Source organism: Capricornis sumatraensis, chromosome 1 (genome assembly GCF_032405125.1).
Source record: "Capricornis sumatraensis isolate serow.1 chromosome 1, serow.2, whole genome shotgun sequence".
In the NCBI taxonomy this organism is placed as follows: domain Eukaryota; kingdom Metazoa; phylum Chordata; class Mammalia; order Artiodactyla; family Bovidae; genus Capricornis; species Capricornis sumatraensis.
The window spans coordinates 56,820,982-56,832,821 of NC_091069.1; the positions used below are offsets into that span (position 1 = coordinate 56,820,982).

General features: G+C 44.9%; 1 pseudogene; it reads left to right on the forward strand.

The window, feature by feature from the left end:
- Window positions 1–819: 819 nt before the first annotated feature.
- LOC138074907 (non-POU domain-containing octamer-binding protein pseudogene) lies at window positions 820–4,135 on the forward strand (annotated as a pseudogene).
- Window positions 4,136–11,840: the final 7,705 nt, after the last annotated feature.

The window sequence follows — 11,840 nt, forward strand, 5'->3', positions numbered from 1 at the left end:
ATTGACAACTTTACAAACTGAATCTTCCAATCCAAAAGCGAGATGGATCTATTTGTTCCAGTCCCCTTTTGTGTCTTTCATCGATTTTGCTCACAGAGGTTTGGCACATGTCTTTTAGATCTACAGTAGATATTTTATTTTACTTTTGCTATTTTAAATGTATCTTCTCTTTCATTATATCTTCTGATTGCTTAGCATATACATGAAGGCTACTGATTTCTGCATGTTATTGTTTGTGATAGTTTTTCCTTCAATCCTTTTGGGTGTCCCAACTAAACAATTGTCTACAAAGAGAGATAGGGCTTTTGTCTGTTTGTTGCTGGGAAACATTAATGTTTCCATTTGGTCTAAGGCTTAAGAGAAGATTCCAGGGTGGTTAAAGAGCTGCCTAGTGGCTATAGATACAGGATCAGGCTGAAGCTCTGATGTCAGGTGGGGAGCAGAGAGACTCCTCAAAGGCTGCTGGGCTCTGGTGACTCCTGGTCCTTCTGGAAGTTAAGACTTTTCAAGAGATACTCTCCCAGCCCAGACTAGGGCTGGACAGCCTGCAGAAATTAGTCAAGTAGTGTTCCAACTTCTTGATGATGAGTTTCACTTGTTCATCCAGGAAACGGTTCTCCAGGGGGTCACAGAGATGGGGTGGAGGATGTATGGACCAAACCCAAGGCATGCAAATCCCCACAAGCCTAGTTCAAGTTCTTCTCCAGGGCCATAGAGTCTTCCATGGTGTCCAGGGTTTTACACCTTTCATCTTGAGACAGCTTTTGCAGGTCCTGAAGGGGGTGTAGTCATTGTGCTGATTTTCCCTCTTCAAGAGGCATGAGGTACTCTGGGGCTTCTTCTGGTCAACACTCGGAAGAAGGATCTTCTACCTTCTAGAGCCACATCCTTGTGGTCAGAATAGAAGTCCAGAAAGAAGTGGGTATAGGAGGCCAGCAGATGCAGGCTGACCAGGCCATTGAAATGGCCTCCATCTCAGTGGAATAATCCTGATGAATCTTGGAGCTCCTGGTTGGTGGGCAATAAGGAGCTAACCTCAGGGTTGGTTGGTTCCAGAGGCAGGGAATGGCCAAGAAGGTGGTCTAGGACTTGTGGCTGGAGAGGAGGCTGCAGGGTGGTCAGAGTATGGAGCCCTAGGTCTGTTCCTTCCAAACACTGTTGAAACAAGAGACAGATCGATGGGACCACTGGCCACGCTGCTAAATAGAGATCATTTTATCTCTTTCTTTTCAATATTATATTTCTTATCTAATATGCTTGCCCTTATATAATCTGTGTTGACTAATATAGCCGAAATGATGTTAAACCATAATAGAGATAGTAACACTGTTTCTAATTTCAATATTTCTACACTAATAAGATAAGATGCTAAATACTGGGTTCAGTTCAGTTCAGTTCAGTCGCTCAGTCATGTCCGACTCTTTGTGACCCCATGAATTAATTGCACCCTGCCAGGCCTCCCTGTCCATCACCAACTCCCGGACTTCACTCATACTCACGTCCATCGAGTCGGTGATGCCATCCAGCCATCTCATCCTCTGTCATCCCCTTCTCCTCCTGCCCCCAATCCCTCCCAGCATCAGAGTCTTTTCCAATGAGTCAACTCTTCACATGAGGTGGCCAAAGGACTGGAGTTTCAACTTTAGCTTCATTCTTTCCAAAGAACACCCAGGACTAGTCTTTAGAATGGACTGGTTGAATCTCCTTGCAGTCCAAGGGACTCTCAAGAGTCTTCTCCAACACCACAGTTCAAAAGCATCAATTCTTTGGCACTCAGCTTTCTTCACAGTCCAACTCTCACATCCATACATGACTACTGGAAAAACCGTAGCCTTGACTAGACGGACCTTTGTTGACAAAATAATGTCTCTGCTTTTTATTATGCTATCTAGGTTGCTCATAACTTTCCTTCCAAAGAGTAAGCGTCTTTTAATTTCATGGCTGCAATCACCATCTGCAGTGATTTTGGAGCCCCCCAAAATAAAGTCTGACACTGTTTCCACTGTTTCCCCATCTATTTGCCAGGAAGTGATGGGACCAGATGCCATGATCTTAGTTTTCTTAATGTTGAGCTTTAAGCCAACTTTTTCACTCTCCTCTTTCACTTTCATCAAGAGGCTTTTTAGTTCCTCTTCACTTTCTGCCCTAAGGGTGGTGTCATCTGCATATCTGAGGTTATTGATACTTCTCCTGGCCATCTTGATTCCATCTTGTGCTTCTTCCAGCCCAGCGTTTCTCATGATGTACTCTACATAGAAGTTAAATAAGCAGTACTTAATAAATACTGGGTAGTTGTATATAAAATCAAGTTTGAATTGTGTCAAGTGCCTTTTTTACTTTATCTTGTGGGTTCCCCTGAAAACAGACAAAGGAGTCTGTGCAAAAAGCTTTTGGGGAGGGCAATCCCAGGGGAAGAGAGTGAGGAATAAGGGTAAGTGACACTGGGGGACTTCCTTGGTTGTCCAGTGGTTAAGAACCTGCCTGCCAGTTCAGGGGACATAGGTTTGATCCCTGGCTCGAGAAAATTCCATATGCCCCCAGACAACTAAGCCTCTGAGTCATGACTACTGAAGCCCCACTCTCTAGAACCCAAGCTCTGCAAGAAGAGAAGCCACCACAATGAGAAGCTACTCTGCAACACAGGGTAGCCCCTGCTCCCTGTAACCAGAGAAAGTCTTCATGCAGCAACAAATATCCAGCACAGCCAAAAATAAATAAATACTTTTAAGTTTAAATATTCACCTGTAGTTTATTTTGGTTTTATAAATAGACAATCTTATCCATAAACAAGAGGATTAAAAAAATTTTTTTTAATTTTAATTTTAATTGAAAATTTTTTTAATTTTAATTTAATTTTAATTACTTTACAATATTGCAGTGGTTTTTGCCATACATTGACATGAATCAGCCATGGGCATACATGTGTTCCCCATCCTGACCCTCCCTCCTACCTCCCTCCCCATCCCATCCCTTAGGGTCATCCCAGTGCACTGGCCCTGAGCGCCCTGTCTCATGCATTGAAGCTGGACTGGCAATCTATTTCACATACGATATGGGAAGGCAGGCGAAGTCTTCATTCATAAGGACAAGGGCTTTGGCTTTATCCGCTTGGAAACATGAACCCTAGCGGAGATTGCCAAAGTAGAACTGGACAACATGCCACTCCGTGGAAAGCAGCTGCGTGTGCGCTTTGCCTGCCACAGTGCATCCCTTACAGTCCGAAACCTTCCTCAGTATGTGTCCAGTGAACTGCTGGAGGAGGCCTTTTCTGTGTTTGGCCAGGTGGAGAGGGCTGTAGTCATTGTGGATGATCGAGGCAGGCCCTCAGGAAAAGGCACTGTTGAATTCTCAGGGAAGCCAGCTGCTTGGAAAGCTCTGGACAGATGCAGTGAAGGCTCCTTCCTGCTAACCACATTTCCTCGACCTGTGACTGTGGAGCCCATGGACCAGTTAGATGATGAAGAGGGACTCCCAGAGAAGCTGGTTATAAAGAATCAGCAGTTTCACGAAGAGCGAGAACAGCCACCCAGATTCACACAGCCTGGCTCCTTTGAGTAGGAGTAGGCCATGCGCTGGAAGGTACTTATTGAGATGGAAAAGCAGCAGCAGGACCAAGTGGACCGAGACATCAAGGAAGCTCATGAGAAGCTGGAGATGGAGATGGAGGCTGCTCGCCATGAGCACCAGGTCATGCTCATGAGGCAGGATTGGATGAGGCGTCAAGAAGAACTTCGGAGGATGGAAGAGCTGCACAATCAAGTGCAAAAACGAAACCAGCTGGAGCTCAAGCAGGAGGAGGAGCTCAGGCGCCGTGAGGAAGAGATGCGGCGGCAACAAGAAGAAAGGATGCGACAACAGCAGGAAGGATTCCAGGGAATCTTCCCTGATGCGAGAGAGCAAGAGATATGGATGGGTCAGATGGCTATGGGAGGTGCTATGGGCATAAACAACAGAGGCGCTCCTCCAGGACCAGCCACTATGATGCCACTATGATGCCAGATGGAACCTTAGGATTGACCCCACCAACAACTGAATGCTTTGGCCAAGCTGCTACAATGGAAAAAAATGGGGCATTTGGTGGAACCCCTCTTGCGCAGCTCCTGGAGCTAAATTTGCTCCAAACAAACGTCGCTGATACTAATAAAATTGCAGTGTCTAGTTTCCCAAAACCCTTAAAAGAAAGACCCTTTTTGGACTTAGCCGAATTCTACTCTGGAAAAGTGTTAGGGATTCCTCCCAATAGTTTAGGTCTTCCCTGCCTGTAGTACTCTAGGGAGTATGTTGGAGGCAGAGGGTAAGGGAGGGGTGATATTTAACAAATCAGTTCTATGTGGTATATCCTTTCATTAATCAATTCTGTGTGATGCATTCCTAAAATCTCATGTGATTGTTGAGAGCCTGCGAGGGCCAGGGAGCCATGGCAAAATGGATCCAGTTAGAGCCCCCATCAATCTTAATCATTCCACTCTTTGTCCACCCTGTTCTATTTGCTTTCTTATTCTTACACCCACCCCCCCCCCACCCCAGTCGGTAAAGAATCTGCCTGCAATGATGGAGACCTGGGTTTGATTCCTGGGTCAGGAAGATCCCCTGGAGAAGGAAATGGCAACCCACTCCAGTATTCTTGCCTGAAGAATCTCATAGACAGAGGAGCGTGGCAGGCTACAGTCCATGGGGTCACAAGAGTTGGACATGACTTAGTGCACTGTCTGTCTCAATATACATGTTTCAATGCTTTTCTCTCAAATCATCCCACCCTCACCTTCTCCCACAGAGTCCAAAAGTCTGTTCTTTACATCTGTGTCTCTTTTGCTGTCTCACACATAGGGTCATAATTACCATCTTTCTAAATTCCATATATATGCATTAATATAACTTTTTGTTCTCACATACTGGCTAGAACTGCCATTGCTGTTGTTGTTTAGTTGCTAAGTCATGTCCAACTCTTTGTGATGGACGTATGCTGCCAGGCTCCGCCATGGGATTTCCCAGGTAAGAATACTGCAGTGGGTTGCCATTTCCTTTTCCAGGGAAAACAATAATTTTTTAAAAAAAGAGTAAGTGAAACAGAGAAAGAGGGACAGCTAGTACACGGATGCATTAACAAATTGGTCACCATTATTCCCTTGAAAGGGGAATGGCTCCCCATTCCAGTATACTTGCCTGGAAAATCCCATGGACAGAGGAGCCTGGCAGGTGACAGTCCATGGGATAACAAAGAGTCAGACACAACAAACATTTTCACTTTTACTTTCATAGGTAACTAATGCTTGATTCGGTGAGACCATCTGAGAAGCCATATGAAATGTGCTTCAGAACCATTTACCAGGTAAAGAAAGAGAGAAGTTTTATCCACTGGCTTTTATTCCCCATTGACCAAGATACCTCACACTTCAGGGCTGCACATACATGAATGCTGAGAAGGTTTCTGCAGCTATCCCATGGCACCATGTCACAAAAACCCTGTAGCAGACAGTAATATTTATTATCTCACAGTTTCTGTGGGTCAGGGAGCAGGAGTAATTTAGCTGGGTTGCTCTGGTTCAGTATCTCTCGCGTGGTTTCAGTCAGGATAGCCACAGACCCTGCAATCACTTGAAGTCTTAATAAGGGTTGGAAGATTCACTTTCAAGATGACTCATTCATGGCTGTTGACAGGAAGCCTTGGTTCCTTATCACATGTGCCTCTCGATTGGTTGTTTATGTGTCTGCTCACAAGATGGCCACTAACTTCCCTGAGAACAAGTGATCCACAAGGGGGGAAAAATTAAGCTCCACCTCCTGAAGCAAAAATATGAATGAATCTGAGGACATATTTTAAAGTCTGCACATGCCATTAATTTCCCTGAGAACAAGTGATCCACAAGGGGAGAAAAATTAAGCTCACCTCCTAAAGCAAAAATATGAAAAAATCTGTGGATTTATTTTAAAGTCCGCACACCATCATAATATAGGCCAATTAGATTAGGACTATCTGGGGACTTCCCTGGTGGTTCAGTGACTAAGACTCTGAGCTCCAATGTGGGGGTTGGGGGGTTGGAGGAGTTGAGGGGCAGAGGCAGTTCAATCTCTGGTCAGGGAGTTAGATTCCACATACTGCAACTAGGAGTTTGAATGCTGCAACAAAAGACCTGTATTATTTCAACTAAGACCTGGTTAGTTGCAAAAAAAAGATTAAGATTATCTGAACATCCTGAAGTGCACCACCTTGATCCATCACGTCAATAACTTCATATTTATTGGATGAAGTGGCAAGTATGTTGGTGCAATGGTAAAAGACACACTCTCCAGAGAATGGGAGATAAATCCTAGGAAGATTCTGGGGGCCCATCACATCAATAAAATGTCTAGTGATCTGTTGAGAAGGCAGCACAAAACTTGGTAGCTCCTTTGGGTTCTGGAGATAGTATGTCTCATCCTGGGGAAACCTGCCCTGACCTGTTTATTTGATCACATGGAGGACTGACAAATTTGAGTGGGGCCCAGAACAAGAAAGGGCTCTGCAAGCAACTGGTTTACGTGACATTACAAGCAACTCTGCCATGTGAGCCACGTAATAAAGAAGATTGTGAAAGTAGAGATTTCTATAGTGAAAAAAAGATCTATAAGGGATATAATATGGCAAACCCAAGACAACTATATGCCACTGAATAAACAGCTCCTGGCATGTTCCTGTATCACCATAGAGATGCAACATGTGACTGTGTGACATCACATGACCAAGTGGCCTACCGTGAGCTTGGTTTCTAGAAGACTTACTAAGTTGCAAGGTTGAGTGAGCCCAGCAGCAATCCTTTACAAAACTGAAGTATTGGGACTTCCCTGGTGGTCCAGTGCTTAAGAATCCACCTTCCAATGCAGGGGACACAGGTTTGATCCCTGGTCAGGCAACTGAGATTCCACATGCCAAGGGGAGACCAACCTCGTGCTCTGCAGCTACTCAGCCTGCACGACACAGCTTAGAGAGAAGCCTGCGGGCTGCAACAAAGATCACGAGAGCCGCACGTTAAGACCCGAAACAACCAAAAATAAATAAATGTTTTTAAAAATTGAAGTATAGCATAGCATGGAGGGGCCAAAGATAAAGTAATCTGCACATGCAAGTGGTCTGAAACACCATGTCATTATCCACTGCTGCGCTCATGCCGCCTCCTGAGTTTGTTTGCAGGGTGGTGAGACTGAAGTCCAGGACTGATTCTGGGGTGAACTGTCTGAATACCCCAGTGCAAACCAAAAATGGGCTGCTGATACTGTACACGCTCACTCAGGAGTGATCCTCAAAGAGGACTGAAGGGAAACCCTCCCAAGGGTCAGACTTTTGGGTGGTATATCTGGTCCTCTACTTTGTGTGGAAAGACAAATGGCCCAAGATGAAAATGCATACAGATTTAAAGGCAGTGGCACATTAGATCAAGGACCTGCTTGGAAGATTGTGAACAGGAGATATATTCGGGTATGTAGATCAGCAGCCTGGAAACTTTTTCTGTAAATGGTTAAAGGAAGTATTTTAGACTTACTGGCCATATGGATACCGTTGGCCACTATTCACTCTGCTGTTATACAAAAGCAGCCATAGGGACGCTATGTAAATACATGAGCATGGTTTTGTTCCCATATGCCTTTTAAAAAAATGTATTTATTTATTTGGTTGCACCAGGTCTTGGTTTCGGCATGCAGGAATTTAGCACGCAGGATTTTTTTTTTTTTTAAGTTGAGCATGCAAATTCTTAGTTGTGGCATGTGGAATCTAGTTCCCTGACCAGGAATCAAACCTGGGCCACCTGCATTGGGGGTCCAGAGTCTTAGCCACTGGACCACCAGGTAAATCCCCTCATAAACCTTTATTTACAAAACAGGCAGTAGGTGGCTTTGGTCTGTGAGCTTTAGTTTGCTAACTCCTGGTACTGATGAACCTAAGGAAGGGGGCAAAGAATGTGAATGTCTTTGTACCACATTTCAGTATCTACTCCCAGAAGAGCCATCAGACAGAGCACTTAAGTCAGTGGATGTCAGCGAACCTCTGTTTTCACCCATTCCCATGCTGGCACAATCAGCTCAGGGTTGGAATAGTCATTGTGGAAGGATTGGTAGCTATCAGTTCAGTTCAGTTCAGTTGCTCAGTCGTGTTCGACTTTTTGCGACCCCTTGAATCGCAGCATGCCAGGCCTCCCTGTCCATCACCAACTCCCGGAGTTCACTCAGAGTCTCATCCATCAAGTCAGTGATGCCATCCAGCCATCTCATCCTCTGTCGTCCCCTTCTCCTCCTGCCCCCAATCCCTCCCAGCATCAAAGCCTTCTCCAATGAGTCAACTCTTCCCATGAGGTGGCCAAAGTATTGGAGTTTCAGCTTTAGCATCATTCCTTCCAAATAAATCCCCGGGTTGATCTCCTTTAGAATGGACTGGTTGGATCTCCTTGCATTCCAAGGGACTCTCAAGAGTCTTCTCCAACACCACAGTTCTAAAGCATCAATTCTTCGGTGCTCAGCCTTCTTCACAGTCCAACTCTCACATCCATACATGACCACTGGAAAAACCAGAGCCTTGACTAGACGGACCTTAGTCGGCAAAGTAATGTCTCTGCTTTTGAATAAGCTATCTAGGTTGGTCATAACTTTTCTTCCAAGGAGTAAGCGTCTTTTAATTTCATGGCTGCAATCACCATCTGCAGTGATTTTGGAGCCAAAAAAAAAAAGTCTGACACTGTTTCCACTGTTTCCCCATCTATTTCCCATGGAGTGATGGGACCAGATGCCATGATCTTCGTTTTCTGAATGTTGAACTTTAAGCCAACTTTTTCACTCTCCTCTTTTACTTTCATCAAGAGTCTTTTTAGTTCCTCTTCACTTTCTGCCATAAGGGTAGTGTCATCTGCATATCTGAGGTTATTGATATTTCTCCCAGCAATCTTGATTCCAGCTTGTGCTTCTTCCAACCCAGCATTTCTCATGATGTACTCTGCATAGAAGTTAAATAAGCAGGGTGACAATATACAGCCTTGACGTACTCCTTTTCCTGTTTGGAACCAGTCTGTAGTTCCATGTCTAGTTCTAACTGTTGCTTCCTGGCCTGCATACAGATTTCTCAAGAGGCAGGTTAGGTGGTCTGGTATCCCCATCTCTTTCAGAATTTTCCACAGTTTATTTGTGGCTATGAATGAGCCTAAAAGCATGAGCTCGCATCCACCATAGCATTACTGCTATGCACTGCCCTATCAACCAGCAGCAGAGGCCTATGCTGGGTCCCTGAGACAGCACCATTCCTCAAGGAGACCAATCAGCCACTTGGACCCAAGCTGACCGTTGGACCCCTCTGGAAGGTGCATTGCTTCATCTTGACAGGAATTAACATTTGTTCCAGATTACAGTCTTGCTTTTCTGCCTGCAGTGCCTTCAGAAGCACCCTATCTGATGACTTAAGAGTGACCTGCCAGTAGGCAATTCTGCATAACATCCCCTCTTCACCTCTGACCAAGAAACCTAACTTATAGCAAGGGAGGTATGGAAATCAGTATGTGACAGTGGGACCCACTAATCTCATATAACACATGCTACAGCACTCAGAAGTTTCTGGACCCCTAAAGTGATAGAATAGCATTTTGAAGATACAGCTGAGGTACTAACTGAGAGATGATACCAGACAGGAATGTGACATTGTCTTCCAGGATGCAGTATATACCCTAAATCAATGTTTGTTATATAGTACTGTGTCTGCAACAGACAGACTACAGGAGTTTGGAAACCAAGAGATGTAAGTAGCAGTGGTCTCACCTACCATCACTCTCACTGGCCCATTTAGGGAATGTAAGTTTCCCACCCCCTCAATTTTTTTTTTAAATTTTCATTTATTTTTAGCTGTGCTGGCTCTTTGTTGCTGCATGGGCTTTTTTCTAGCTGCAGAGAGCAAGAACTACTCCCTAGTTCTGGTGTGCAGGCTGCTCACTGCAGTGTCCTCTTATTGCAGAGGACGAGCTCTAGAGCTTGCAGTCTTCAGTAGTTGTAGTTCCCAGGCTCTACAGCACAGGCTCAGTAGCTGTCACTCATGGGCTTAGTTGCTCTGTGGCATGTGGGATCTTCCCAGACCAAGGAATGAACCCTTGCTTCCTGCATTGGCAACCAGATTCTTTACCACTGAGCCACCAGGGAAGCCCCACATCCCCTCAGTTTTCAGTCCCAGAGATCTGGTTTCCAGAGGGGATTGCTTCCACCAGGGGACTTGGTAAGAGTTCCCTACACTACTGTCCATCATCTTGGGCTCCTCGTGCCAAGAAACTAGCAAGAAAGGAAAGGAATAACCATACTGTCAGGAGTAATTAAATGTTTGTGATCATCAGAAGGCAATGGGGTTACTGTTACTCAATGGAAGTGGGGAGGAATTTATTTTGCACCCAAGTGATTGACGAGAAATCTTTTGGTACGCCTTACCCAGTATTTATGGTAAATGGACAGGGATGCTGCCAAAGTCTGAGAAGAGTATAGTAACTGTGGGCTCAAACCACCCAGTAATGAGGCTCTGGGCCACCCATCAGATAAGCTATCTAGACTGAAGATGACAGACAGCTGGAATCTGAGACTAGAATGTGGCTAGACTAGAGATTATGGCTTGAGATAGCTGAAGCAGTGAGGGGTGTATTTCGTCCCACTAACCTTTCTCTCAAAGGTTTCCCCAGGAAAGAAGATAACTCAGAACCCTGGAGCTGTTTCCAGATGAAGCAAACTGACTATACAAAAGAAGCAAATGCAAGTGGTGCAAAGTATAGACTGTAGTGGATCTGTGGTGTGTCACACAAAATGTCCCCTTTAGGACTGAAATGCTCTTTTCCTCAGCTGCTAGAAGTATTGGCTGCCAGTGGCTCACAGCTGCCTCTTTCTCAAGAAACTTCTCTGGGCAAAAGAGAGAGATCTTGCCCAAGACTGTGCCCCTACTCTTTTGGCAGTCCACATTCAATGACTTCACTGCACTGCACTGCCCTGGCGGCTCAGATGGTAAAGAATCTGCCTGCAATGCAGGAGACCCAGGTTTGATCTCTGGATGGGGAAGATCCCATGGAGAAGGAAATGGCTACCCACTCCAGTCTTCTTGCCTGGAGAATCCTACGGACAGAAGAACCTGGTGGGTACAGTCCATAGGGTCACAAAGAGTCGGACACGACTAAGCGACTAAGCGCAACACGTTCAATGACTAGTCAGTAGGAGAGTACAACTCCTGGCCTCTTACCTCATTTGGGGGCAAGTCTAAAGGGATATTCCAGCTCTAGGGCTCCAGATCTAGAGATCAACTGAACCCTCTGTTGCAACTGCTTTGCAGTTCAACTTTTCCATCTGACTCAACTCTGCCTCCTTCCCTAACTTACAGATGTTGCGCCTGAGATTATTGCCCAATGAACCTGCACACGAATCACTTTCTCAGAATCTGTTTCCTGAGAGCCTAACCTAAGACTGCTCTTGTTGCTTTCACTCTCCCAGTCTCTCTTGCAGCTATGATACAGAATATACAAGTTGCACTTTGACAAATAGACATGTCCACTTTGGATCTGAAATGAAGATGAAGGCAAAATTAAGGAAACTACAGAAAACCAAAAACGGTGAGAATTTATTGCCAGCAGACCTTTTCTGGAAGAAAAGTTAAAGCAAGTTTCTTCAAGAAGAATAAGAATGATCCCAGGTAAGAGCATGATGAAACAGGAAGTAATGAAAAGCATCAGCATAGATAAGGATACGGGCAAGTAAATGTAAATCACTACTGACTGTTTGGAACAATAACTTAATATTTTGTGTGGTTTAAAGTACATGTAGAATTAAAACACATGACAACAATAGCACAAAAGGCAGACAGCAGA